This window comes from Acomys minous (assembly GCF_964271855.1).
Source record: "Acomys minous genome assembly, chromosome: 1".
Lineage (NCBI taxonomy): Eukaryota > Metazoa > Chordata > Mammalia > Rodentia > Muridae > Acomys > Acomys minous.
Genome location: NC_140483.1, coordinates 5,772,058 through 5,798,799, shown reverse-complemented (window position 1 = coordinate 5,798,799; position 26,742 = coordinate 5,772,058). Strand labels below are relative to the sequence as shown.

At 49.7% G+C, this 26,742-nt stretch overlaps 1 protein-coding gene across 4 annotated transcripts in view; it reads left to right on the top strand.

Annotated features, from left to right (window-relative positions):
• Nucleotides 1-26,742, top strand: part of PTPN14 (protein tyrosine phosphatase non-receptor type 14) — a 138,276-nt gene that overhangs the window by 15,669 nt on the left and 95,865 nt on the right. The window contains exon 1 of one of the 4 annotated variants that reach the window (XM_084773205.1): nucleotides 25,958-26,200. The exons of the other annotated variants lie outside the window; for them this stretch is intronic. The gene's annotated coding sequence lies outside the window, so the exon portion shown is untranslated. Of the gene's footprint in view, nucleotides 1-25,957; nucleotides 26,201-26,742 lie in introns of those variants that run through there. 4 annotated transcript variants of the gene reach the window in all.

The following is a 26,742-nucleotide window of genomic DNA, read 5'->3' as shown; positions in this document are numbered from 1 at the left end:
CTTCCACCGCTGGCATTTTGGGGTTGCAGGCCTGGTGTATGCAGGCCTGGGGGTTATACTTAGGGCTTCCTTCATGCTAGACAAAGCACCCTGTCAGCTGAGCTGCTTCCCAGTCTGGAGTCACATGACTTATGTAGAGCCACTATGCCTCGTTCCAGTGGGCTGCCTGCTCACATCCTGTCAGACAGAGTGTATCACGTGCTGAAGCTCCCAATTATTGCCTGGAGGTGCCGTGCTCCCCCTTCAGCCTTTCCAGGCAGACTCCTGAGAAGTCAGAGTGTATGTCAGGGTGTGGGCAAACGTGGGCATCGGCCGCTCCATCTTGTATTGTGCTGTGACTGATGGAGCTATTCTCTTGGGGTTTGTCCAGTTTCAACAGTTGTAAATAAGGTAGCTTGTAAACATCATGGACCAAATGACATTTACTTTACTTGGAGTGTATCACCCCCAGGGTATGGTTTCCAGAGTGGACTCTGGGGCCGAGAGCAAGCCTTGAGGATCTTGTTACACGGGCAGACTGCTCCCTGGAGCACTGTCAGCTCAAGGTGCCGTTATTAATATTATTAAGTGTGCAGCCTTCCTGGCACCCTGCTGGGCCTCTGCTTGTGATATTTTAAAACCAAAGGCTTTAGAAGAGTTTGTATGTTTTACTAAGTTGAGCAAAATAAAGGTTAATTCCTGGTTTCTGAAGGTCTTTATAAAAGCCTTTCTTTCCTTCTTTCTTTCTTTTTCTTTTTGGCTTTGTCTCCTTGGTTTCATACATTTTCCTCAGTAACCAGTTTTTCCCCTTAACTGTTTTGGCCCTTTGAGATAGTGACTTGTATATCTCAGGCCAACCTATACTTTCTTTGTAGCCAAAGATGACTTTGAACTAAGGATGCTCCAGTCTCCACCTCTGGAATGCTGGGATTGCAGGAGCGCACCACCACACCTGGCTTTGGTACCTGTTCCTTAAAACACGTCTAGCCTTCTTCATTCCTACATTACAGTGGAGCAGTGGGAAAGCAAAAGCGAGAAAGTGTTGTAACCTCCCAGAACAGGGTAAAGGGCAAACGCAAATGCATTCAACTGGGAGCGTGTTGTGTAGTTGCGTCCTGAGAGAGAAGAAGCGTGGCTGCTCCCTTGCCGAGCACTGGTAGCCTTTCCCTCCACAGCTCACAGACTTGCTTTTGCTTTGTGGTTTCCACACAGTCAAAAACACTACACTGAAATCAAGAGTGGCCTTCCTGCAGTGTTTGCCCAAACTGTAAACGAACTCCTTTTATTACCCACTGTGCCTCTCACTCGCTTTACTTTACAGGTGTCACGTTGCCCTGTAACCATGCTTCTTTTAGGCTTCTGCTTAGAAACCTGTGTCTAGATAGACTTAGAAACCGGTGTCTAGATAGGCAGGGCAGACCACACTCTTGAAGATTGGTAGAACAAGCTCTTCTCTCTCTCTCTCCTCTCTCTCTCTCTCTCTCTCTCTCTCTCTGTGTCTGTCTGTCTCTCTCTCCCTTCCTCTCTCCCTCCTTCCCTCTCTGTGTGTCCCTATGTATGTGGCCATGTGCTTGCACATGTGCATGCCTGTGCTCATGTGTGGGTGGAGGAATAAGTCTGGGACTCACGGAGATCTTGTGCCTAGTCTAGAAAGACAAACATCTCCCACCTCATCTCACAAAGGAATGCCAAAAATCCTCAGAGCTGGGAATCCATTCTCTGAAAGCTCCTAAGCTGCCTTCCAGCCCTGTGGAGGCTGTTTGAACAGTAGTGGTTGCTGTCTGTTGAATGGTAACTGTGACTATCAAGAGTGTAAATGTTAGGACATGGATAAGTGCTCAATAAATGTCGGTCAACAGCAGTATTTTTTCATAACCCACAGTACATTGACTGATACTCATTTGCGTTTGTTTGTGTGTATGTGTGCATTTGTGTCTACATGCATGTGTGTTCCTGTTTTGGTTGGTTAGGTTTTGTTTTTTTCGAGACAGGGTCTCTTTGTGTAGCTTTGGCTATCCTGGACTCACTTTGTAGACCAGGCTAGCCTCAAACTCACAGTGATCCACCCGCCTCTGCCTCCTGAGTGCTGGGATTAAAGGGCACACTACCATGCCCGGCTTGTTCCTGGGGATTATTAAACCCAGGCTCTCACACCTCTACCACTAAGCTGTATCCCTAGTCCCAGAACATGTTGAAAGAATATTTTTTTGTCCTATTACCACTCCTTGAATATTTGAACTAGATTTTTAAAATTGTATTTTTGAAATTATAATATAATTACATTTCTTTCTTTCCTCCTTGCAAACCCTCCCATATATCCTTTGTTTTGTGTGTGGCCATATATTGAACCCAAGGTTTTGAGTCCTAAACATGTGTTCTGTTATGTGTACCCACAAGAGCAGGTCTAGTTTTTTGTGAGACCCAGCCTGCCCAGCACTGCCCTGTGGTCTAGCAAAGAGCTGCCCACTGGAGCTCGGAACCCAGGACTCAGTTCTGATACCAGGTAGCTGTTTTGGTTTCAGGCGTGTGATTGAGAGTGTGACTCAGTTTCCTTTGGCCTGATGTAGTCAGTCTTGTAGAATGAGATTCCTGGGATTCCTGTCTGCATGCTTCTGTGAAAATTCACTTGAATTTCATTCTTGAGAGTTCTTAATGTGGCAGTTGAGGAAAGTGGTCAGAACAAAGAAGAAACTTCTATGTTTTCATCTTAGGGAAAAAAAAAACACCCTACTACTTGGAGGATATATTCTTGCTCAGGGAAAGATTTGAGGAGAAAACATAAACAATAAACCTAAATTTTGGTTTTGGACCGGGCTAGGTGGAGTCTGCACTTGGGAGGCAGAGGCAGGCAGATTTCTTCATCTGAGGCTAGCCTGGTCCACAGAGAGAGTTCATAGAGAAACCCTGCCTTGAAAACCAAATATACAAATACAAAAACCATTTTGTGGTAGTAGCTGCCTATGACCTCTGACCCTTACGAGAAAAGAGGCTGCAGTGTTTCTGGATTCACTTAACCCTGGGCTGGGGATGTAGTTAGTGTTAGGAGGCCTGGGAGCAGGTCCTCAGCAACACAGGCATGGGGCATGGTGCACGTCCCTGTAATGTGGCCCTTAGGAGACTGAAGTGAGAGGCTCAGAAGTTCAGGCTCATGCTCCACTATGGGCCACAAGAGCCCCTGTCGCCCTCCCTCGGCAAACTGTGTGGAGTTTGTGTTCTCAGATTGTCCTTGCATTTTGAGTCTCTCCATCGAGGCACATCCAAGAGGCACAGTACCGATGCTGTGTAGCTTGGCCACTTTGTATTACCTGTGTGTCTCTTTGGCCTCTCCAGAGGGAAGGTCGTTTGTCTCCTTCGGGGATTGCAGTATCTTCTCCAGGGTTTTTGACTTCCTGAAACCCACTGGGGCAGATTTTTTTTTTTACAATGCTCATGTTACATTAATTTGTTTTGAGAATTTCATAACTTATTTTGAGATAATTTGAGACTGGTGGTGGTGGTGTGTGTCTGTGTGTGTCTGTGTCTGTGTAAAATTCTGGACTGGAAATTTCCAGTGTAAAGAGAGGATGATTGACAGGTCAGAGAGTGAGTAACTTCCCCAGAGGAAGATTTTTGGCTGAACTTAAAATGGGAGAACTGTGTCCGGGACGAGAGGCTTCTGGTTGTCTGTCTTTTGATCCCAGGATACAGGCTATGCTATGTGTCCCTTACCCAGAATGCTTGCCATGAGAAGGGTCTCTTGACTGCAGAATACTTGAATAGACTTTGCCAGTTGCACACCCCTAATGTAAAAGCTAAAAAAATAATTCCAGTGTGGCCAGGCAATGGTGGCGCATGCCTTTGATCCCAACACTCAGGAGGCAGAAGCAGGTGGATCTTTGTGAGTTCAAGGCCAGTCTGGCCGGAGTTCCAGGACATGCAGAGGTACCCTGTCTCATATCCGTAGTGCCAGGCTGAGGAACTCTGCTTTCGCTCAGGGTTAGAAAGGCTGCGCAGGGATTTGACCCGCAGTCTTTGTTTTCAAGACTTCATTCAGCCGAAGATGATGTCGGGTACATCAGGCCAAGCCTGAGAGGCCAGAGGAAGCACTGGGAGGGATCTTTAGAAGATTATTAAAGTAGTGGCATGGAACACACAGGATGCGCTAAGAAAAGGAGAAGACGAGAGAGCGGGGGATGCATATGCCTCTGGGTTGGTCCTCAGATGCCTGGTCTGAGGCCCCTGCTTGTGATGCTTTCTTCTAATTGTCAACTTGACACTAGAATTGTCTGGATAGGATTCTCCATGAGGAGTTGTTTAGATCAGGTTGGTCTGTGGGTGTGTCTGGGCCGGGGTGGGGTGTGTGTGGGGCATCACCTGGGTATATTATGCTAATTGATGTGGGTGGCACCATCCCCTGGGCTTTGGTCACCTGTTGTGTCTGGGCAGGGACTGAGCTGAGTGGCAGGCGTGTTTGCACAGATCCTCTCCTGCCCTTAGCTACGAATGTGATGCTTCAGGTTCCGTCAGGATGGACTGTACCCTGGGATCGGAGCGAATTAAGCCTCTCCTCCCTTCAGGTGTGTATTGTCAGGGGATTTTACGGCAGCGGCAGAAACAAGAAGACAGCTGGAGGATGCCTGTCTATGGCAAGGGCGTGGTCACCCAGCTACTCACATCTTACCAGGCTCCTGTCCTTTAGGTACCTGCCTCAGTCTGGAATCAGTGCCTGGCCAGGGTTGCGGGTTTTCAGGTCTCCTTTGCTTCTACGTCTTCTCCAACCCCCTTTCTCCCCCTTCCCCCCACCCCCAGTCTTAGCCTACCAGCATCTGTAGCTGTAATTTCTGTCACCTGCAGCTCTAGGGCCTACTGAGGCTGATGTTGTAAGCTAAGTCATTAGAACACCTTGGTACTTGTCTTCACAGTTGGCTGCCTTCGTCTGCAGTAAAACTTTCACTCTTTTGCTTTCTGCTTCTCTCTCTCTCCCACCTTCACTTCTACTTTCCCTGTCCAGTGTTTAAAATAGCCTGGAGCCAGCCAACTGTGCCCCTAAGCAGCCTCCTAAGGTCCCAGCAATTGGCTCACACTCAAGGAATGCGGGCTTTTTAAAAAAAGCTGGTTTAAGGTAAAGGTATTTGGGAGAGCATTTGCTTCCGAACCTGAGATAACGGGCGCCTTGCAGATGTGTCCCTTACTTGTGTCCCCTGCCCCGACACCTGTATTCTTGTCCACGTTCAGGACAGGCATTCAGCATTAGTGTTTTGCTAAAGTGGCTATTTTCTTGTTTGTTTTTGAAAAGCCGTTGCCGCTGAACTGTCTGAGTCTGATGATGTGCTTTGGACTTTACCTTTTCAGGTCAGTAACAAGAGCATCTTCTGAAAATACTTGAGTCTCTAGGGTGCTAGCTGAGTGCTAGGAAATAGTTTATTCTTGTGGCGAAAGGAGCTGCTGGGCTGGATTTTCTTGTAGATTAAATAGAAGTAAAAGTAATGTCTCGCAGCATGGTTTTGGGTGAATTCAGTGAATTGTGAGCTCCGCTGTCCGGTCCCCCACTGCTGACCCACCTGGGGAAGCTTTCTGTACATTCGTAAGTGGTTATCGTGTGTGTGTGTGTGTGTGTGTGTGTGTCTGTAGTATTTGTGTGTGCGTGTTTCTCTGTGTGTGGTGCATGTGTGCGTGCATATGTACGTGTGTGTGTCTGTCCATCTATGTGGTATCTGTGTGTGTCTGGTGTGTGTGTGCGTGTCTGTCTGTAGTGTTTGTGTGTGTGTGTTGCATGTGTGCATGTGTGTGTATCTGTCTGTCTATGTGGTGTCTGTGTGTGTGTGTGTGTGTGTGTGTGTGTGTCTGTGCTGCACTTAGTATACACACAGCTCAAAGGACAACTTGGGAAGGCTGATTTACTCCTGCCACATGGTCCTAGGGATCGGGCTGGCTCCCAAGGCTTGGTGGCAAGTGTCTTTAGCTGCCGATCTCTCTCATTGGCCCTGGCAAGAAGCTTTTCCTAAGCAATAACTCTTGTTCCTTTTATTCCTGCTTGTGTTGTTGTTGGCGCAATAGCTGTCCATCTTTCAGTGCCAGAAGCTGCTGTTGGTTGTGCACTTCTACCTGAGGCTCCTCAACTGGGTTTCTGTATGTGGTGAAGACCTTTGCTATGAGCACAGGGGAGGGACTGCCACACACAATGAGTGCTGTGTACATGTATGTATGCATCTCAGGAGCACCTTGCATTCAGGCCACAGACACACTGAGTGGGTGACAGGCCTTCCTCTGATTCATGGCTTCTCAGCACATGAAAAAAATGCATTTTTATTTTTCACATATGAAGTTACTTACTGCTGCTAGGTATGTTGTGCACTTCGGCTAGTCTGCCAGCTTGGTGGCAGACTTGGCTACGACAGCAGGCGTGGTGTGATAGGGCATTGTTTTTATGTAGCAGGGCAGTGTGAGGTGCCCACAGCACCTCTCTTCAGTTTAGTTTTGTCACAGAGAGAGCTTGTAGACTCTTCTTCCATTCAATACTAGACTAGAAGAGTGTGTTGAGGCCATGTGCATATGTGTGTGTCTGTCTGTAGTGTTTGTGTGTGTGTGTGTTGCATATACATTCGCCGAATGTACGAAGAGCAGCTTGGTTGTTCAGATGAGCATGCCTGGGCGTGAGAAGTGAGATTGCCCCGGCTTGTGTGTTTCTTCGTACAAACCCTGGAATGTGTCAGTAAATGCAGGGGCTCTTCACGTGTTAGCAGGTGTCCTGGGGCACAGAATGCTGCGGGAGTGGAGCGGGGCTGTGGGGAGGAAGAAGACTGGCCTGGGTGGGGAGCGGGGGGGGGGGGGGGCCTGGGTGGGGAGCGGGGGTGGGGTGGGGGGGTGGGGGGGGTATGGCTGCAAAGTCAGATCCTTGGCTGAGAAAGCCTGGAGACAGGATTGTTTGTGAGGCAGCTTCCTCCTTGGGCCGCTTTGTTTGGTTTGGTTTTTGATGTGTTTTTAACGTAGAAGCACTTAACTAGAATTTCTAAAGCCACAGACTAAGCCTAAAAGACCTACAGTATGAAACAGAGTCAAGGCAGACCGTAGGCCATTTCCCTCAGGCTGCCATTTCATTCTCTTTGCTGTTGGAAGAGAATACATTGTGCAGTCATTTCTTCCTTTTACCTTCCTGGTTTCAGTTCAGCTGAATGGAACTTTAAACAAAAAGATGTTTTTAAACAACAGAGGTGGTATGGTAGCACCCCATGAAATCCCAACACTTTGGAGCCGGGTGGGAGCGTTGCTGAGTTCCACACCAGCATGGCCAGTGACTGCAAGGTCAGACTGGGCTATGCTTAGCAAAAGCTGGGCTGTGTTTTCAGGAACTGAAACAGCAAAAACCAGTACGGGTGTTCTCTTTCCCGACTCTCTCCCGGATGCCCCGTGCCTCGCTCGTCATAGAACAGTGGCTTTTCCGTGCTGGAGCCATTCACAGAAAATGATACTTCCTACACCCCACCCAAACCTCCACCCACCCAGTCCCAAGCCCTCCCTCCTCCAGACAGTAATTTCCATGGTTTGGTGCTAGGGGATGCATACATGTCCTCATGAACGCTGGGTGAGTGTTCACCACTGAGATGCTTCCCACCCCATAATTTCCTTCTGGGGGTGGGGGTAGGGGGAGCCTCTCCAAGTTGTACTTTCAGCTATAGAGAGGTGGAGGGAGGAGAGGGGGAGGGAGGAGAAGGGGAGGGTGAGGAGGAGGAAGGTGAGGAGGAGGAGGGAGAGGAGGGGTTGGCAGGAGAGTGGAAGAGGCAGCCCAGGCACACTCCTATGCTGGAAGGTCTCTCAGCTGAGCTCGGAGTTTGCCAATTAGGAAATTCTGGGTGCTCCACATGCTCCAGGAACCCACTGGTCTTTGCCTGGCGCTGCAGCTGCGTGCCACCACGCCTTGGTGGTGCTGGAAATTGAACTCTGGCCCTCGTTCCAGGAGGATGAATGTCTGGGGGGAACTTGAGAAAGAAGTCTTGAGGAAGAAGAGGGAGCAGGCACCGGGAACGCACGCGGAAGGCATGCCTTCAAGCCCAGGACATGCTCTAGACGTTCAGAGGAAACTACTGTGGCTGTTGCCTCATGGGTGGAGCTGGGTAGGATGGGAATTCCCTTCCAGCTGGGAGATGAGGGCAGCAAAAGGAAGATGTGGGTCCCTGGAGAGATAAGGGTTTTCCTAGATGAGATAGCTAATGCTTCCTGTCTGCCGAAGTTTCTTTCTTTTATTGTTTTTTTTTTCTTCCTCCTTCCTTGTATCAGAGTTAATCCAGTGTTTTCTAACATCAAACCGTTCTTATTTCCCTTGAATCTGTTCCCAAGGAAAGTAAATATTGACAGCCCCGCTGGTAAGGTGTATTGCTTGGGTAAGCGTTCAGGAGTAGGCAGCTTCACACGCAGTTTAGCAAACCAGCGCTGTTTGTTTTGCTCTGCTGCTAATCAGGGAAGAATGATTTCAGCAGGAAAGTCCGTATCTTAACCAACCATCTGTCACCGGAATGCAGTGTTCTGGCAGCTGCCAACAGCCTGCCCTACACTCACTGGGACCAGTCTTTTACCTGTGTTCCAGTGGGGACAGCAGTATATTTTGCTGGTCACTGAACTGCTTGCAAAGGACCTTTTAAACTGTAGGCCTTTGAGACAAAAGCCAAAGACATGTTACCGGAAGTTATAAAATGCGGGTGAAGACGTCAGTGATTTACTTCTATGTGGTGGGCCTTGTCCACTGTGCACAGGGTGTTACAGGGAGTTTCTCATGAGAACCTGGGTGTGGTGAGTGGTGAGTGCAAATCCGTCTCTTTGGTTGGGCTCCCGTGGACTTTCTATCTTTATGCCTTAGGAAAGGCCCTGGAGAATCTTTAAAGAGACTGCAAGTGAAGCTTTGATTGAGGCCTCAGAGTTTCAGCCCCTTCTCAGTTCAGCCAGGAGAAGTTGTGTTTTGGCAAATGTAGCTCCCAGCCACAGTGAGGTGGCAGTGTGTCTCACGAGAGGGGGCGGGGAAACCCTCTTTGTGAGCTTACTGATGCACCGAACACAGTTGTAGATCCTCGTTAACTAGTGTCATCTAACCCCTGAAATAGGCTTGTTCCCACAGGATGTGCATGACTGGCCCAGCGGGTCCTGGAGAGACACCAGGCTGGGATGTTAAGTTGGGAAGAAGTTGTTTCCTCTTTAGTCACTGCTGTAGGTGAGGAGGAGGTGGGCGACTTGCTGAGTGGAGACACCAGGCGACCAGGCAGGCTTTGGGGTGTGGGTGTCTGTGCTTACCCCTCTGGTGTCTGAGTTGGGTAAGGCCAGGCCCAGGGCTCCCAGATCTGTTGCCATCAGTGTTGCCGTCCACTATGTTCCGATTCAGGGGGGAGACACAGAACTGAATTATGGGGTGAAGGCTTGACCTGGTGACAGAGAACTTGGTACATATAGGTCTTTTTTTCAGGTCTGTTTGGGGACTGAATCGACTCTGTTCCCCAGTAAGGCATTGTAGGCAAGGCCCCATGGGTTAGGGTGCTGCTCAGTCCATAGGGTGTTTGGCCAGGTCTCATGAGCCAGAGGCTTCTACCCCCAACATTGCGAAGACTGGGAACAGTGCCTCATAGCTGCAGTCTCAGCCCATGGGATGTGGAGTCAAGAGTTCAAGGCTAGCCTACACTCCATGAGACCTTATCTCAAAAACACTAGTTTTCCCACTAAAATTAAACTTATAGTTCCTTTGAGGGACCCCCAAATTCGTGGAACCATTCTCTTAGTATAGCCTGACTTCAAATCTACAATTACCAAGTGCCTAATGGTTTTAAGGGTTACAACTAGCCCATTTGGCTGTTCAGAAGTCGTCCTCAAATGATCTGTCAGTGGGTGAATGGCCAAGGATTTGTCCTGTGACCCACAGTTCTCCTTTACAGAGTACCTTAAAATTATGACCATCAAACACACTCTGCAGATAGAGAGCATGAGGCTTCCAACTGTCTGCTTGATTGCCTTTAAAAGGGGGGGGGGGCAGTTTATCTGGACTCAGACAACCTCAGGCTAGTTCTGCCTGCCGGGCAGACTGACTTTGCTCGCTGCTCTGGAATTTTCAGCCTGGGAGCATTTAGATGACCAGAGACAAGTCAGGACCCTCAGGTTCCTTCTCAGAATCATCCTGGGCTCAAGAAAGAGAGGGACAAACAAAAGGTGGTGGCCAGATGGCCCAGGGAGACGCTCTCAAGGTTAGATGGCATTGCTGATACGGACTGGACTGACCACCAGAACAGCAAAACCATCTGGCACCTCAGAGCTGTGCTTTTGTCTGCTCTGAATACTTTGCACGTGTTATAACAACCCTGTAAAACAAATACTGCTGCTGTTACCTCTGCAATTACCAGTGGGGATACCGAGAGAGCGTGGTCAGGTAAGGTCAAGGTGGTTAGTTGTGGCAGATGTGGGATTCTGGTGCAGAAGTCTGGGAGGTACAGGAAGAGAGTTGGGTTGACCCTAGATGTCTGTGGGCCCTGAACAGAGGGAAGATGACATAGGAGAGAATGCTGTGGCTCTGCCTAGCAGCGTCACTTAGGCCCTGGCCAACTGGTGCTTGCCTGAAAGTCAGGCCAGTGCTGTTAGATTTAGTTTTTCGAGAACTAATAGGAATATATATATATATATATATATATATATATATATATATATATATATATATTTTTTTTTTTTTTTTTTTAGTGAAATAATTTGATGTTTAAGTGGTGGGATGACTTTCAAAATTTTGTAAAATGTTTATATCAGAGTTTGCCTACATGTATGTCTGTGCACTCTGTGTGTGTGTGTGTGTGTGTGTGTGTGTGTGTGTGTGTGTGTTGTGTCTGGTGCCCATGGAAGCCAGAAGAGGGCATCAGACCCCCTGGACCTGGAGTTATTGACAGTTTGAGCCACATGGTAGGTGCTGGGAATTGAACCCAGGTCTTCTCTGAGAGCAGCAAGCGCTCCTACCTGCTGACTCTTGCCCTAGACCTTCAGATTTTTAGGTTAAACTGGGCCAAGTGAACTGGTAGATTTTTAGTGGTTTGTAATTCCGTTGGGTTTGCAGCTGTTGGTGTAGCATCTAGGTCAGAGTTGGGGTTAAAGGTGTGCATGGAATAAATGCACAGCTGCCTGCTTGCTTGTCTCCGGGCTGTGCTCAGGGCAGCAGTTTAAACCAGCTTCCCTCAGTACCTCTCTGTCTTTTCCAGCTTTGCTGCTTCCTGTTCCAGACTAGCCCATGGCTTGCCTCAGTACCTAGGTGCCATACCTAGGCGCAGTACCTAGGTCAGAGTTGGGGATAAAGGTGTGCATGGAATAAATGCACAGCTGCCTGCTTGCTTGTCTCCGGGATGTGCTCAGGGCAGCAGTTTAAACCAGCTTCCCTCAGTACCTCTCTGTCTTTTCCAGCTTTGCTGCTTCCTGTTCCAGACTAGCCCATGGCTTGCCTCAGTACCTAGGTGCCATACCTAGGCGCAGTACCTAGGTCAGATACACACCATACCTTAAACTGCTTTAGTTTGTTTTGGTGTCCAGTCCTTCTGGTGGGGACAGTTTTGTTGTTATATTATCTTTTGGTGAGAGTTTTTAAAAGTTAAAGTTAAGAAAACACATCACATCAAATCTCCTGTCTCTTTGAGGCTGGAACATCCGCTGTTTTTGCAGAGGACTGGAGTGTGGCTCCCAGCATCCATGCCAGGCAGCTCACAGCCGCTTGTGACTCTACTTCCGGGCGATCACACACCCTCTTCTGTCCTCTGAGGCACCACTACCAAGAAGTGCAAGCTAACATGGACCTGAATGCTCACACACACAGATTAATTTTTAAAGGTGTCGTCTCTGCCTTGTGTATGTGGCATGCGCAGTGCACATGGAGGCCAGAGGACAACCTCAGTGCTATCCACTTTGTTTTTGAGACAAGCCTGTGGGTTTGGCAAGGGTGGCCCAGCTGCTAAGCCCAGGGACCTGCCTGTCTCTTCTCTCTTGCCGTTTACTAACTCTGCCGAGGGTTGTGAAATAAACCTACCGCTCTCACCTGTGTGCAGGAAGGGACCTCTTCCGTGTGATTGTGTCTTCTCAGAGTTGTAAGAGCTCGTCCACAAGGCTCACTAACCCAAAGCTGAGCTAAGTTGGGAGCCTGGCTCTCCGGTCTCTGTGCTTGGGGAAATACCTTTTTTCCCAGAGCGCGCTGGCCACAGCATAGATCCATTCAGCACAGGCACTGAGAAGGCCTCTAGCTGATTTTCTAGTCTAGCAGAGGACTGCTCTGTGTCCTTCAGTATGTCCCCACGGCATCCGATAGAGCATCTGAAGTGAGGCTCTGCGCACAGCAGAAAGGAAGAAGTTCAGGGAGGCAGAGCCACCTGTAGGGGACGGTGCTAGGGCACTGAAGCTTGGCAAGTCCATGTAGCCATGGGTGAAAAGCAAGAAAATGCTTTAGAAAGTTTATTTATATTTATGTTTCCTTACTAGGTTCCTAATCAGCATTATGTGGAACATATGTTGATGAAGCCTTGTAAAAAATAATGAGATGTCTAAAATTCTCGAATATTGCTAAGGAGCCGCAGCCGTGCAGGATTTGCCAGACTTGTGCAAGGTCCTGGATCTGGTCCCCAGAAGCACAAAAATAAACACACAAAAGACACCCCAGTGCTGTAGAAGAGCACTCTTAGACCTGGAGACAGATTGTGAGGTTCAAAGGTATTGTAAACATATAATAAGTTTTTCATTCTCGGATTTAATGATCTAGCCGAACCTCTGGGGAGTCAAGGTTAACGAAAGCCCCTTCAGTTTTTTTTGTCTGGCTGCGCTGCTGCCCTGAGCATTGAGGTGGGGCTCACCTTACCTGCAGCCTTACAGGCAGTGCGCATTCTTGCCTTCCCGCTGTGTAGCGTGGAGGGCCAATAGGGCTGGGCAGGCATGCGGGGCATTGTGGCTGGCTGGTTAATGGTTAACCCCTGAAGTATGCCTGACACACACACACACACACATACACACACACACACACACACAACACCCCTAATCTTTGTTGAGACCTACTGCTCAGAGTAAAGAATGACTAGCCATTCCTTCTTTGTCTAGGACCGTTTGACTCCGTGCGGCTTATCCTGGGAAGGTTGTTTTTCTTCTTTTGCAAATAGAACTTACAAAGCTTCCAGGCTCTTATGACTCCTGCCTTGCAAAGAAACCAGGTGGTATCTGTGAGTAGTGTGTTGTCTGGCAGAGACCTTTAGCATGATTGCTGTCGACGCTTTAGTAAACAGGGACACAGCTGTGTCGTTACAGACCCGCATGAAGGACCATTTCCTCAGTGGGAAAGCAATGTTGTCCTTAGTGGACACAGCATGACACTCTGGGACTCTGGAAGGGAGCCAGACAAAAAGGAACAGGGGCCAGGGAGATGGTTCAGCAGCCGGCAGCAGTGGCTGCTCTTGCAGGACGTAGGCCCATGTGGTAACTCACGACCATCTGCATCTTCTGTTTCCGGGTCTTCTGGTCTCATTGGACTCTTGCACGTGAACTACACACAACACACACTCACTCACACATGGCATCCCAAAGACGCTGCAGCATCTTGCAGCACCTTGGAGCACCGCTTACATCCTTGCTGAAGTAGTGTTTGGCTGTTGCACATGAGGAAGAGGCAGTTTCAGGTTGACCGTCGGTTGTCCCACTTAAGTTCTGTGAAAACACGCTATGAACAATCTTTATAATACACACGCATGCATGTCTGAGAACTGATTCTTAACAGACTTGATGTGTGTGTGTGTGTGTGTGTGTGTGTGTGTGTGTGTGTGTGTGTGTGTGTAGTGCTCACTCGGAGGTCAATGACCAGCATTGTTCCTTGGAGTCATCTCCCTGGCTTTTTGAGACAGTCTCTCCGCAGCCTAGAGCTCGCTGAGCTGGGATGGCTGGTCAGTGACCCTCAAGGATTCACCTGGTTTTCCCTCTGCAGTGCTGAGATGCCGAGCATGCTATAGCCACAACCTTTTCCTGTGGCCTCTGGGAATCAAGCTCAGGTCCTCATCCTTGGATGACAGTAGCTATAGCAGCTGACTGTCCTCCTTGGCTCCTCCTTTTATGGGTTTTTAAAGACAGAGTCTTCTTGGTCCATAGCTCAGGCTGACCTGGAACTCAAAATGTAGCCCAGGCTGGACTCAAACTCAACAGCAATCGTTTCTGTTTCAGCCTCTTGGATGTGGGAATAACAGACAGGAGCCACCACACCCGGCTCCTTCCCAGTTTTGAGACTGAGATATTTGCCTGGTGGTCCTTGGAGACCCTGTTCTCCTTGACTCAGGAATGTCCCTAAGGGGTTGGCCTTTCCCACAGTTTTCTGCCTGTGCAGTCTAGGCAGAGGCATATGGCTTGCCTGACTATGTCTGAGTTATCCCAGGGTCACTCTGAACCTGTTGCAAGCTGACTCTTTAGTCCCCACTGAAATACTTCTTACCAATTCCAAACTCTTGTTTTTAAGTTATGATTTGTGTCTGTGTGTGTGCGCACAGAGTCTCTCATGGAATCTAGTCCTCACTGACCCTGCTAGATCGGCTAGCCAGCAGGCCCCAGGGGTTCTGTCCATGTTGGGGTTATAGCTCTGGGGTTGCAGGGTATTGGGGACCCAAACTTAGATCCTTGTGGTTGCATGGCCAATGTGTCACTGCCATCTCTCAAGCCCACTTTTCATTTATAGTGGCTTTCTTGAGTTTAAAGAACCAGCCGTGTGATGCGCACACTGGCTTAGAAATAGTGAGGTGGGCCTGACACTCCATAGACTTTACTCCTTTGAGGGAGCAGCCGTCCAACTACAGGGGAGCAAGTTTCTTAGCTGTTCACACATACAGTAATCTCTGAAGGTCATTGTGGAATCCACTGGCTTTCCCCTTTAAGCTTGGGCCTAGCTTTGTGACGATGTCATATTGGATCTAAGCGGAGATAGTGGGGCCTGGGCCAGCCTCAGCTCACTGTCCTTCACTTTTACACCAGGGCAGTTAATCCAGTCCAGTTGTACTTGCTTCCAAGTTCATGTGCGCCTTTCTGCTGCTGGAATGTCCAGCAGAGCTCCAGGCCCAGCCCCTCATGCTGAGGTTGGAGTTCAGCCTGTGCTGTGCCTCCTTTAGCCGTGCTTCCCCAGGGCTGAGCAGGCAGTTCTGGGCTCATGATGTCTCGTGGAAGTGTCTGAGCACACGGTCATGGCCCATAGGTGTGCTACTCTGGACATCTAGAGATGGGGCAGGACATAAGAGGGCTTTCTGTCCTAAGAATCTTGCTCCTGGTTCCTGCCTCCATCTGTAGGAGATGGGGGAGGGGAGAGACAGAGAGAGAGAGACAGACAGACAGAGAAGAGAGAGAGGGGCAGAAAGGCAGAGAGAGAGAGAGAGAGAGACAGACAGACACATACACACACACACACACACACACACACACAGAGAGAGAGAGAGAGAGAGAGAGAGAGAGAGAGAGAGAGAGAGAGAGAGAGAGAGAAACAGACAGAGACAGAGTGGCAGGGACAGAGACACACATAGAAAGACAGAGAGAGAGGACTGCCAGGGGACAGCCAGAAGACAAGTGCTTTGAGGCCTTGCTATGAGTTCTGGATCTAGAAGCGTCTGCTCTGGGGTTGGTTCTCCGTGTGTTTGGACTGCCAGGGGCAGGCCTGGTGCTTGCATGCAAACACAACAGAAATGTTCCCTGTCAGCACAGAAGGTGGGTGGTGGCCACCTTCCTGAGTGTCACATAAAGGGAAGCAGGCCGTGGCCATTTCTTTGTATCCTGTGATGTAGCCCGGACAACTTGAACTTTCCTCCTCTCCCATCCAGTGGTGGAAGAATTGGGAGGTGGAGATGTCACTGGCCGGGCCCTGACAGCCATTTCAGTCTACAGAGAAGGAGCATTTGAGGAAGGTTCCAGGGTTTTCTGGCTGTTTCTCACTGTCTTCCATAGCAAGAAAGAGGCAAGCAGCGTGTACAATATGGTAGACACGTCTGGAGCCCTCATCTGTCCTGTTGTCCCTTGCTGAGGAGGCTCAGAGCCTCCTCACCTTTGACCTGCAGCAGACAAAGAGAAAGATGTAGGCCAAGTCCTGAGATAGATGGGGCCAGCTGCGTGTTGAACACAGGAGCTTTTCATACGCAGAGAAGACAGTTCCGAGGTTCTGCTGACTATGTTGGTCCCCTACAGCCTCTGTTCTTTGTTGAGGGGTTTGTCATATCTCTGCTCCACGCCTGCCATCTGCTAGCACACCGTAAGCAGCTACAAGCCTATCTATCCAAGTGTTGGGTTTTGCTGCCCTAGGGTATAACGAAGTCAAGCCAAATCCAGAGTGAGGCTGGTTTTAGGTTTTTCTTTCTTACCCAGTTTGTAACATTTATTATATTATAGATAGGGGGGGGGGAGGCCAGGTGTCACGGGGGGGGGGGGGGAGGGGGGAGAGACGGTTGGTAGTGGATGAGCGCTCTGTCCGCTCCCTGTGTTTAATGAGACCTCAGTCTCTGACTGCTGAGCTGGATCTGTGACGTCATGTTGTACTGGCTGGATCTTAGATGTCCTCTGGAGATCTGTGTGCCACAGGCTTGCTCCCTAGCCTGTGGGCACTGGAGGCAGTTAGCCAAGACTGTCTTTGAAGCTAAGGAAGAGCTTGAACTCCTGATCCTTTTGCTCAGATTACAGGGGCGTGCCAGCATGCCCAGTTTATGTGGGTCCGGGGATCGAACCCAGGGCTTTGTGCATGCTACAAGCTGTATTTCCAGCCCCACTATCAGATGTTCTAAAAGCCCATTCTCGGGTGCTCACCACCATCCTTCTGTTTCTTGTTTGTTCGTGTGTGTGTGTGTGTGTGTGTGTGTGTGTGTGTGTGTGTGTGTGTGTGTTTGAGACAGGGTCTCTCTGTCCAGGACTCACTCTGTAGACCAGGCTGGCCTCGAACCCAGAGAGATCCACCTGCCTCTGCCTCCCGAGTGCTGGGATTACTGTGCCAGGCTCCGCCATCCTCCGAATTAACTTATTTTGACTTCCTGTTAAAGTCAAAGGACCCGAGGCTCCCTGTGTCCCACATGGGGCAGACTTTTTTCCAGATGTGTTTCTGAAGACCTTAGGGATCATTCCATCTGTGATAGCCAAGGCAGCCAGGTTGTTTCTCCCCACGATGTCTGAGCGGCCTGTGATAAATGAATTCGTTCTGTGTGGCCTCCCGGATTCTTAGGCTGTCATATACTGTGCAGGTTACAGCCCTTTCTATGTAGACCAGTTGTCCCAGTCACTTTGCATTAGAAGCCACGTAAGGGTTGTCTTTCACGGACTTGAAGGAAGGAATGATGTCTGGGCAGCTTTCCCCTCGGTTGCTAAAAGGAAGATACCGAAGGCAGCAGATTAGCAGTCTTAATGTCACAGGGTCAACAGACGCTGAGGTCCCTGTCTCTGCCCGAGAAGGGAAGGGGGCCCATGGTCAGAACAAGATTTGATGCAAGTACGAGTGAAGTCTGCAGTCTTCAAGTCTGAGATGGTCCTTTCTAGGCTTGCATTATTGTGCGCCTACTGTTTTCTGGACTGATGCAGTGATGTTTCTGTTCCTTCTGTCTTTCTAAACAAACACCCTTAAAACAAATGTTTCGAATGCCTTTGATCCCAGCACTCGGGAGGCAGAGGCAGGTGGATCTCTGTGAGTTAGAGTTCGGCCTGGTCTGCAGATTGAGTTCTAGGACAGCCAGGGCTACACAGGGAAACCTTATCTTGAACCCCCACCGACCCCAAAATGGTTTCTGAGCCTTGACTCCATCAATGCTTGAAGTCGGGTGTTGGAACACCTTTCGCCTCTTGTTTCAAGCATGCTGTTGAGTGTCTCACTAAGGAGGCTGTCAGCCAGCGTCAACAGTGGATTCTGTAGTGATGCTTTCCTTTTCTGTGCTGTGTGGGTGAATTTAGTTCTTAAGTGGTGTGTGTGTGCTCTTGTATAACTAGGAATTCTATTAAAAAAATTGACAAACAGAGCCTCCTATTGACTACTCCACCCTGGAGTGTGATAAAGGGTATGTTTGGTTGATTTTACCACTTTAATAATTTAAAATGTATTTTTGTTGTGAGACACACTGATGTGTGTGGACAGAGTTGGGTGGCTTCTTTACTCTCCAACTGTGATTCACACGCTGGAAGGCTGAGTTTTGCACATTGAATGGGTACAGCTTCCCAGCCCTGAATGGTTACCTGTGATGCAGGAGGCAGGCAGTAACATCTCCAGGAAGAGACAGGCTGCCCTTCAAGACCTTTCCCTCCTCTTCTGTGATGCAGATGCTCATGTTGGCATTGGCCTAGCCCCCTGCACCCTCTGCAGGTTCCTCCTCCCTGCCAGCTCAGGGAAGCTTGGCCTCACCCAACCAACCTGTTAGCTTCCAAGCCTTCTCTCCACAATGCGCTTTCAAATTCTTGTCCTGATTTAGATGCCAACACTAAGTCAATGAGTTTTCCCCTCGTGGTCTTCCACTTGAATTTTAGTCTTTAATTCAACTTCTCTAATTCCAGTCTGGAAGCTTTTGCAATCTGCCGTAATATGATCTTCCTTTTCACTGTACTTTTCCTCCTCTGCTCTGTGTAGCTGGGTGTGAATTTCTCACGAACCAGTGGCAATATGATGGACCTTGAGAAAACAGACAGGTGGATTTTGTTGAGGTAATGGAGTTGACTGAGGAAGGGCAAAGACAGTGAATCTTTGGCCAGTTCTGTGCTGCTTCATGATGATATGAAAGTACATATACTTTACGGTAGTATTTTGTACACAGACCGTGAGGTGGCCATTGCAAATGGTCTCCCGTCTCCAGCGGGTTCCTGGGCCCTCCTCTCTAGGCATGGAGTGGGCAGACAGGGAAGGGTATAGGCAGGAGATGCTTGATTGGTTGTCAGTTTGGGAATAACAACCTTACAACTTAACAACCTAAGGCTGTTTAACAACCTGAATCAACTTAGAACATCGGCATGCAGGGTTTAAGTGGACAGGCTTGAACTTTCCTGGCAGCAGGATGCTCTGATGCTCTGATGCTCTGGCTCTGAGCTATTACAGCTCTCCTGGAGCTCCTGGTCTTAGCAACTTGGACCCTCTTGTTCCAATACTCAGGCCTCTGCAGAGCCCATTTCTCTGTAGTGGAAACGCACTTTATACAGCACTGCCTGTGTGCCCTGCTCTCAGTCGCACCGTGTTTTCGTTGGTGCAAGGTTCAGCTTTTGAGCTGGCTTTGTGCTGTCATGCACTCAGCGAGTTTGTCACCTATGAGCAAATCACTTCAGGATGTGACGTAAGATGGAGACTGCACAGCTTCCTGCAGACAGCTTGAGCGCCATCTCTAGCTAGGGTGTTCTGTCAGGGAAGGACGCAGACTCTTTCAATGTCGCTGTGCTTGCTGGGAAGTGAGGATGATGCCTAAGAATAACAAGTGCAGAGTTTAGGGCTGAGCAAGGGCTGGGAGAATGGCAGCTGTAACCTCTGGTAAAAGTAGGGAGGCTCCAGCATTTACTAATTGTAACTTAGCTCCGGTCACCACCATATGACCACAATGGCACCAGTATCCATAGATGTCCACACCTCTAGGACTCACCACATAAAGTATGGAAGGCCTTCATGGAAGGTCTTCAGCCTGCTGGTGAACCCCATCTGTAGGGATCAGTGCAGAGTAAGAGGCCCTGCATATTTGCACCAGACTTCTGTTACTTATTATCTCCACATCTGCAGGCACATTGCCTCTATTATCCTGATAGAGGTGGGGGAATAGTAGGTCTAGGTCAGCTGTATTCCCATGTTTGATTGGGGTCCACTTCTTCCAGCTCAGTGCCCACAAGCTCATCTTTCTTCATCCTTTCTCAACAATTCCACAAGGAGTTTAACCCCTTCCTCCTCTGAGGCCTGGCTGCTGGAGGTTACCCCAGATGCCCTCAGCTTGAATGTGATGTCTTCATGGATCCCACAGGTGTCCAGTGCAGTGGTGGGGGATCCCACCGGTGTCCAGTGCAGTGGTGGGGGGATTCCACAGGTGTTCAGTGCAGCGGTAGGGGGTGGGGTAGGGGAAATCCCACAGGTGTCCAGTACAGCGGTGGGGAGATCCCACAGGTGTCCAGTATAGCAGTGTGGGGGGGCATTCCACAGGAGTTCAGTGCAGCGGTAGGGGGTGGGGTGGGGGAATCACACAGGTGTCCAGTACATCAGTGGGGAGATTTCACAAGTGTCCAGTACAGTAGTGGGGGGGAATCCCATAGGTGTTCAGTAGAGCGGTGGGGGGCGGGGTGGGGGAAATCCCACAGGTGTTCAGTGTAGTGGGGGGGGGATCCCACAGGTGTCCAGTATTAGCAGTGGGGGGGATCCCACAGGTGTTCAGTGCAGTGGTGGGGGGATTCCACAGGAGTTCAGTGCAGCTGTAGGGGGTGGGGTGGGGTAATCCCACAGGTGTCCAGTACATTGGTGGGGAGATTCCACAAGTGTCTGGTACAGTAGTGGGGGGGGAATCCCACAGGTGTTCAGTGCAGCGGTGGGGGTGATCCCAAGGGCATTCAGTGCAGCAGTGAGAGCTTTCTTAGAAGCTACCTGGCTGCTGAGTCTTTGGGGAAGACTACTTCCTGTGAGTAACTGAGATGCTCTCAGGTGCTCAGAATAAAAGCTTGACACATGGCCACCAACTCCTTAATGGAGGTGGGTGGGGGCCTGGAGAAGGGTGGGTGGGGGTGGTGAGGGTGGTGCTCTTTCTCCTCGCAGGCCTCTTGCTAGACCCAGCGTCTTGCTCTCTGTTCCCTGTGAGCACATGGGTCCGGATGGTGTCTTGCTGCGTGGTTAAGTGTGGTCTTTTCTGCTGGGCCAAGTGGCGCTCACGGGTCAGATGGTGGTTTCGGTTTTTTTGGACTTGCTTTTGCTTCTTTGACCTTTTCACTTGCTTGGTTGCTTTCCTTCAACAGCCAAATCCCCACCCACCTCCCACTGCTCTATGAATTCCTCCCCTGTAGCTTCCCCTATGACTGCCTCCACCTTTGTTGGCCCTGAGCGCTGCCCTTTTGGAGCCCTGTGGCTTCCTGTTGCCACCTGCACTGGGAGGGGTAACACTTCCCCATGAAGTTATCCAAACAATTCCTCCATTCTCAAGGCCTTCCCTGCCCACACCTACTCACTTCCCTCCCCAAACAAAACAGTACCTGCCACCTTGCTTCTCTGAAAGCTAAGCTTCCAGAAGGTCCATTTTGCTCACTCTGCCAGGCTTTTGCCCTCTGAACGTTGTGGTGTGGGCCTCCTGAGACTCTCCAGTGTCACTGAACATGGAATTTGTAATGTTTGTGTCTTCCTTCACCGACTTGAAATGAATTGTCAATGAGAAAAAGGGTGGAAACATCGTTTTTTGCCTCTTAAGCCTGGCCATCTTCCAGCTCCAAGTAAGAGTTAGTCTTAATTGATAGCCCTAGCTGACGTCCCGCCTGTGGGGTGTGTTTCCTGTTGATGAAGAATCTCACCTCTGTGAGTTAGGTTCTGAAGGTGACTTACTGTCATAGTAATAAGCTGACTCCTGGAGTAGGGTGTTTGCCTAGAATTTGTGGAGTTCAAGAGAGCTGCTAACTTACGAGAGTCTTCCAAGTTGCCTTTTTAATTTGTTTTTGAGTGCATGCTTCATATGGCTCGTGTGTGCTTGAAGGACAAAAGTCAACATGGGATGTCCTTCAGCATCCATCTACCTAGTTTGAAAGGCTGCTCACTCACTAGGATATTGGGCTCCCTAAAGGGGCCAGAGTAACTAGTGAGCTCCAGGTATCTTCCTGTCTCTGTTGCATCCCCCCCACCCCACCTCAACACTCACCCCCAACACTCACCCCCAACACACACTCTCCTCCCCACCTCACCCTCCCCACCTCACCCTCCCCACCTCACCCTCCCCACACACTAGGATCAAAGCTAGGTCCTCTCCCCAGCCACGTCCCCCAGGTATCTTTTTAAAATGAGAAACTTAGAGAAAACATATGCACATTAGCAGCCGCAGATATCAGAACAGCGTGCCTATTTTACCAGACGTTTTTAACTCTTATGAAAGTCCTCACAGGAATAGGCTGTCCAGCCGGGGTCACCTCAGATCACGTGTCCCTGCGTCCAGCCCCTATCTAACAGCTCTAAGCTAGATGTAAGAGTAAGACCGTTATAGATTCTGAATCACTTCATGCACCCTTGAGCTCAGATGTGCAGGTCGCAGGGTGAAGCCCACCCCACACCTGCTTTTCTGCTGACTCAGAGCCCTCTTGGCAACCCAACATCAGACCACTGTACTCTAGAGACTTGACGGCTTCCGGAAGGCCCCAGAGTTGGACTAAATGCAGCAGTTGTTTCTCCTCCTCCTCCTCCTCCTCCTCCTCCTCCTCCTCCTCCTCCTTCTTCTTCTTCTTTGTTTTTTGAGACAGGGTTTCTCTGTGTAGTCTTGGCTGTCCTGGACTTGCTTTGTAGACCAGGCTGGCCTCGAACTCACAGAGCTCCGCCAGCCTCTGCCTCCCGAGTGCTGGCGGGATTACAGGTGTGCGCCACCACGCATGCCTAAGATCACTTGTAATGATGGGATAACCAAGGTTGCCCCCATCTTCGTTCCTGACCTCTATTGTTTGGACACTGTTTCTGTGTCACGTGTTACACTGATGGCAAAATGGGATGGTTTTGCATGTGGACTTTTACCCCGACCTCTCCTACTGGAAGCTTCCTTTCCTTCATGAGCCGCTATCTTCGTCATCTCCTTTTTACTCATCTCCGGCTCCTTTTTACTTTTCTCCTTTGTAGTGTCTCTGAACTTTCTTTGGTCTCCGCTTAACCCAGTCTGCCTTTGCCTCTGAGTGGGCCAAGCCCTTCTCTGCCAACCAGTGAACCTGCCCTGCCTCACTTTTACCCTTCCTCTCATTTCATCCAACCTGCTAGGGAGAGAAAGACTGCTCTTCCTGCTCTTTGGAAAAGCACAGGGTCCCGCGCTGTGTGCATAGATTTCGCGGAAATGAAAGTGAGCCGAGAGGCAGTCCAGTCATTTGATGTTCCCGTGGGTATCCCTGCGGAGGCAGGAAGGGCTCAATGGCTCATCACACCCACCCGGTATGCAGGCCAGAAGTCACACTTCAGTGTTTATACACATGGGAAGCTGCTTGTGACCATAACAGGGCATGGAGGCTTAGGGACCCCTTCTTAGGGTCGAGAATTTCCTTCATGGAAACGTCGCTGCTGTGCTGTGGAGGGGCATGCTTCAGCCTGTGAAGAGGAAAGATAAGGCTTCGAACTCGGTTCCTTTAACTCCAAGTTTTGTCCTTTCCTTTTCTTTGCACTGACGTTCCTAAGAAAGCATGATCGCTGAGTTATTTTTACAGAGAAGAAATCGAAGCCACACATCTTCTTTTTTGACACAAGGCCTCAACATAGCCAGGATACTCCTGTCTCTGCCATTTCAACCTCAGGGGCACAGACGGGCGCCCCATGCCCCATGCCCACTGCATGCAGGAGATGTGTGGGCCCACTGGCCTGACGTCTCTGTCTTTGCCAGGTGTGAACACTCAGAACAAGAGGGCAGAGATCAACTGCTTTCAACAGTGCTACACACACAAATATGGGCAGCAGCGTGCTATACACGTGAACAGGGCAGTAGCATGTTCACAAACAGTGCTACACACACGAACATGGGCAGCAGCGTGCTCACCAACAGTGCTACACACATGAACATGGCAGTAGCATGTTCACAAACAGTGCTATACTTACGAACATGGCCAGTAGCATGTTCATTAACACATGAACATGACTAGCTGATTGTGCATGAGAGCAGCAGTAGACAGACATGACCGTCTTACAAGGAGATTTAACGCACTGAAGGTCATCACCAGAAAGAGCTGTCCAGCTGGGGTCACCTCAGCTGTGACCTTTGAACTTGACAAATGGGGGAGCAGTTTAGGAGTGTGCACTTAGAAGCTTGTAGACGCACAGCTTTGATTTGATAAACACAAAAACACAAACAGTTGTCCTTAGAGAGTCAGGGCTTCCCGGGTAGATAAAGAGCAAACTGAAAATTCCTCAGGTGCTAGTGCTTCTGAGCAGTTTAGATCTTGAAAAGGAGTGTGTGAAGGCCAAGTTTGACTGTTAGCTTGACACAACCCAGAATCACTGGGCGGAGTCACCGTGAAGCGTTGTGCACATCAGGTTGGCCCGCGGGCGTGTTGCCTCTGTGTGGATGCTGGGGCTCAGACTGAGGCTAGTGCAGCAAGGGCCGTATTGTGCGACCTGCCAAGCTCAGTTTTCCATATTTAAGGGTTCAGTTCCACTTCCAAACCGAAGCAGCTGACCGTTCTGTGTGCTCACACCCAGCAATGACAGAGATGTCAGCCCAGTGGACCCACACAACTCCTTACCAGCAAAGAGGCCCAGGCTTTGCTCTGCACTGGTCCAGGCAGCTGAGCAGTCTTCCTTCAGCGGTCACCCAGGGTTACAGGAATGAGATGCTCATTCTTTACGACACTAGAGCTGCCGTCCTAAATGGTGGCAAGCAGGCCTGCACCCTCCTCCGTGGTGTTCCTGAGAGCAGTGTCCTGTAAGACAGGTTGTCCCATGTTCCTACTGCAGTGGTGTGAGGGGTGTGTGAGAAAAGAAGACAGTAGTGACAGGGCCACGGTGCATGTCTGTGCAGCATCTGTTTACCCCATTGGTGGTTGACAGTGGGTTACGTCAGTGGGGGGCTGCACAGCCCTCTAACAGCTGACACGAGTTCATACCTGTTTGCATTTTTCTCCCTGTGATTCAGCCTTTGCCTCCGGGGCAGGCGATGGTGTAACTTTTCAGAACTCACTTGATGAGTCTTCATGGCTCACCTGAGTGATCCCAGGTCAGAAAGCCATCCTGTCCTCACTCCTCAGAATCTATACTTGCTCATTTTGCTTCCTCCTGATAAATACACTAACGTAAGAGATATGTGTGTTCCATAATTGTTGGCTTGTTGAAGGTAGCTTGGTTGTACTTAGCAGTCCGGGTGTTTCCTGCAGTACTCATTGAAATAATCACAATGGCTCTGGTATTGTAGCTTGATCATGTTTACCATGTGCTGGAAATTCATATATGAGCTTAATGTCCCTCGTGTGAAGTTGGGAATGGTTCCAGAACCCAAAACTTTCTGCACATTTTATATAAATCATGGGAGTTCATATGGTAAAGCTTGGCTACATGCACATAATGTGTGCACATGTGCATGGGTAGGTGCACATTCATGCATATATGCACATGATATACATGTGTGTGGAGGTCAGTAGTCACCCTCAGATGTGTTCCCTCTGGAGCTTTTGAGGCCAGGTCTGTCACTGGGACCTAGGGCTTGCTAGTTAAGTTAGGTTGGTGTGCCCGTGACCAGAGCTTTTATTGTCTCTGCCTGTCCAGTGCTGGGACTACAGGTGTGTAGCCATGCCACAGGTCAATTTCAGGTCTTCACGCTTTCCCAACAAGCATGTTACCTACTGGGCTGTTTCCCCAGACTCTCACGCATGTGATTGTTAAATATATAGTGTGCTTTAGCTTTAGGCTATGTATGGGCTATGTCTGAAACACAAGTTAATTTTGTGTTTATGCCTGGGTCCCATTTCTAAAATATTTAACTCTGCAAATGCAACTATTTTGTGAAATTTCTGGAAATCTAAAAGCCTAATGGCCTGTCTTACTAGCCTGTGACTGGGGCAAGAGCTCTGTGTGGTAGTTACAAGTATCCACATGTTAGAGATGAAGGCTGGAGCTTGTGTGTACAGATGACCACCTAGTTCTGGCTGGGCCAGAGGAAGCCAGTGAGCAAGGCTACACGCCCGTGAAGGTCAGACCTGGGCTCTCAGACCCACAGAGAGGAGAGTTGGCAGCACCGCTTGGCCACCGATTGAGGCTTGAATAGGAAGTAACCGGATGAGTCCTCCCATGTGAGAGCTCTGGGCCCGGGAGGGAGAGGAGCACTCAGGCCCAGGGCAGGGAGGAAACGGAAAAGGGAGGTGTGGAAAACTGCTGAGGGAGGTCAGGGGCCCTCACTGCCTTTCCCCAGGAGCCTGCCTGCCCTGTTAGGCCCCTTCAGCACTTGTCTCGGGAGGTGGGATAGATGTGTCCGCCTTCGATGACTTTCTTCTGCTTTCTCCATGTGCCTGGGCTGCTGAACCTCTCCAGTTGCTTTGGGGTTGTGTTTTTGAAATCTGTTTTGGCACGCTTGGGCTCTCCCACCCTCCAGTAGAGTGGTGCAATGGACAGAAAGCCATCCAGGTAAGGTGCTAGAGCTGGGGAAGAGACCTGGTTCTCTCTCAATGCTCCTGAGAGAGCCCTAGGGCTGGCTGCACCAGGGGCCCAGCTCGGGGTCCCTTTCACTAGCATGCAGTGTTCACTGTGAATAAGCCGAGGTAAATGGTGTCCTGCGATCCTGGAATGTGGTTGCCTGCGTTTGTTTTTACGTCTTGTAAAAATGCACAAGTCTGTAAGTTGTATCCTTGCAGAGGATTCCTCCCTTCTATGTGCTTGGTACGTAAGGGCGTTCGTCACAGCCTTCTCAGCGTTCTGATGCCTCTGGTTCCCAGCTGTGGTTAGCTGGGATGGTCCAGGTCCAGGACACACACACTGTCGTTACGGGCGCACATAGCAGTCAGGATTGGAGTGGGAGAATTGCAGATCCTCCTTTTCTTTAAAAAAAAAAAAAAAAAAAGGGATGCCAGGGCCCTAGGGCAGCCCACCTGGGCATGAACAGAGAGATGGGTCTTTTGAGAAATGAAAGGATGAGGTGCCTTGCCACAATTGTGGAACCAACTCCTCCC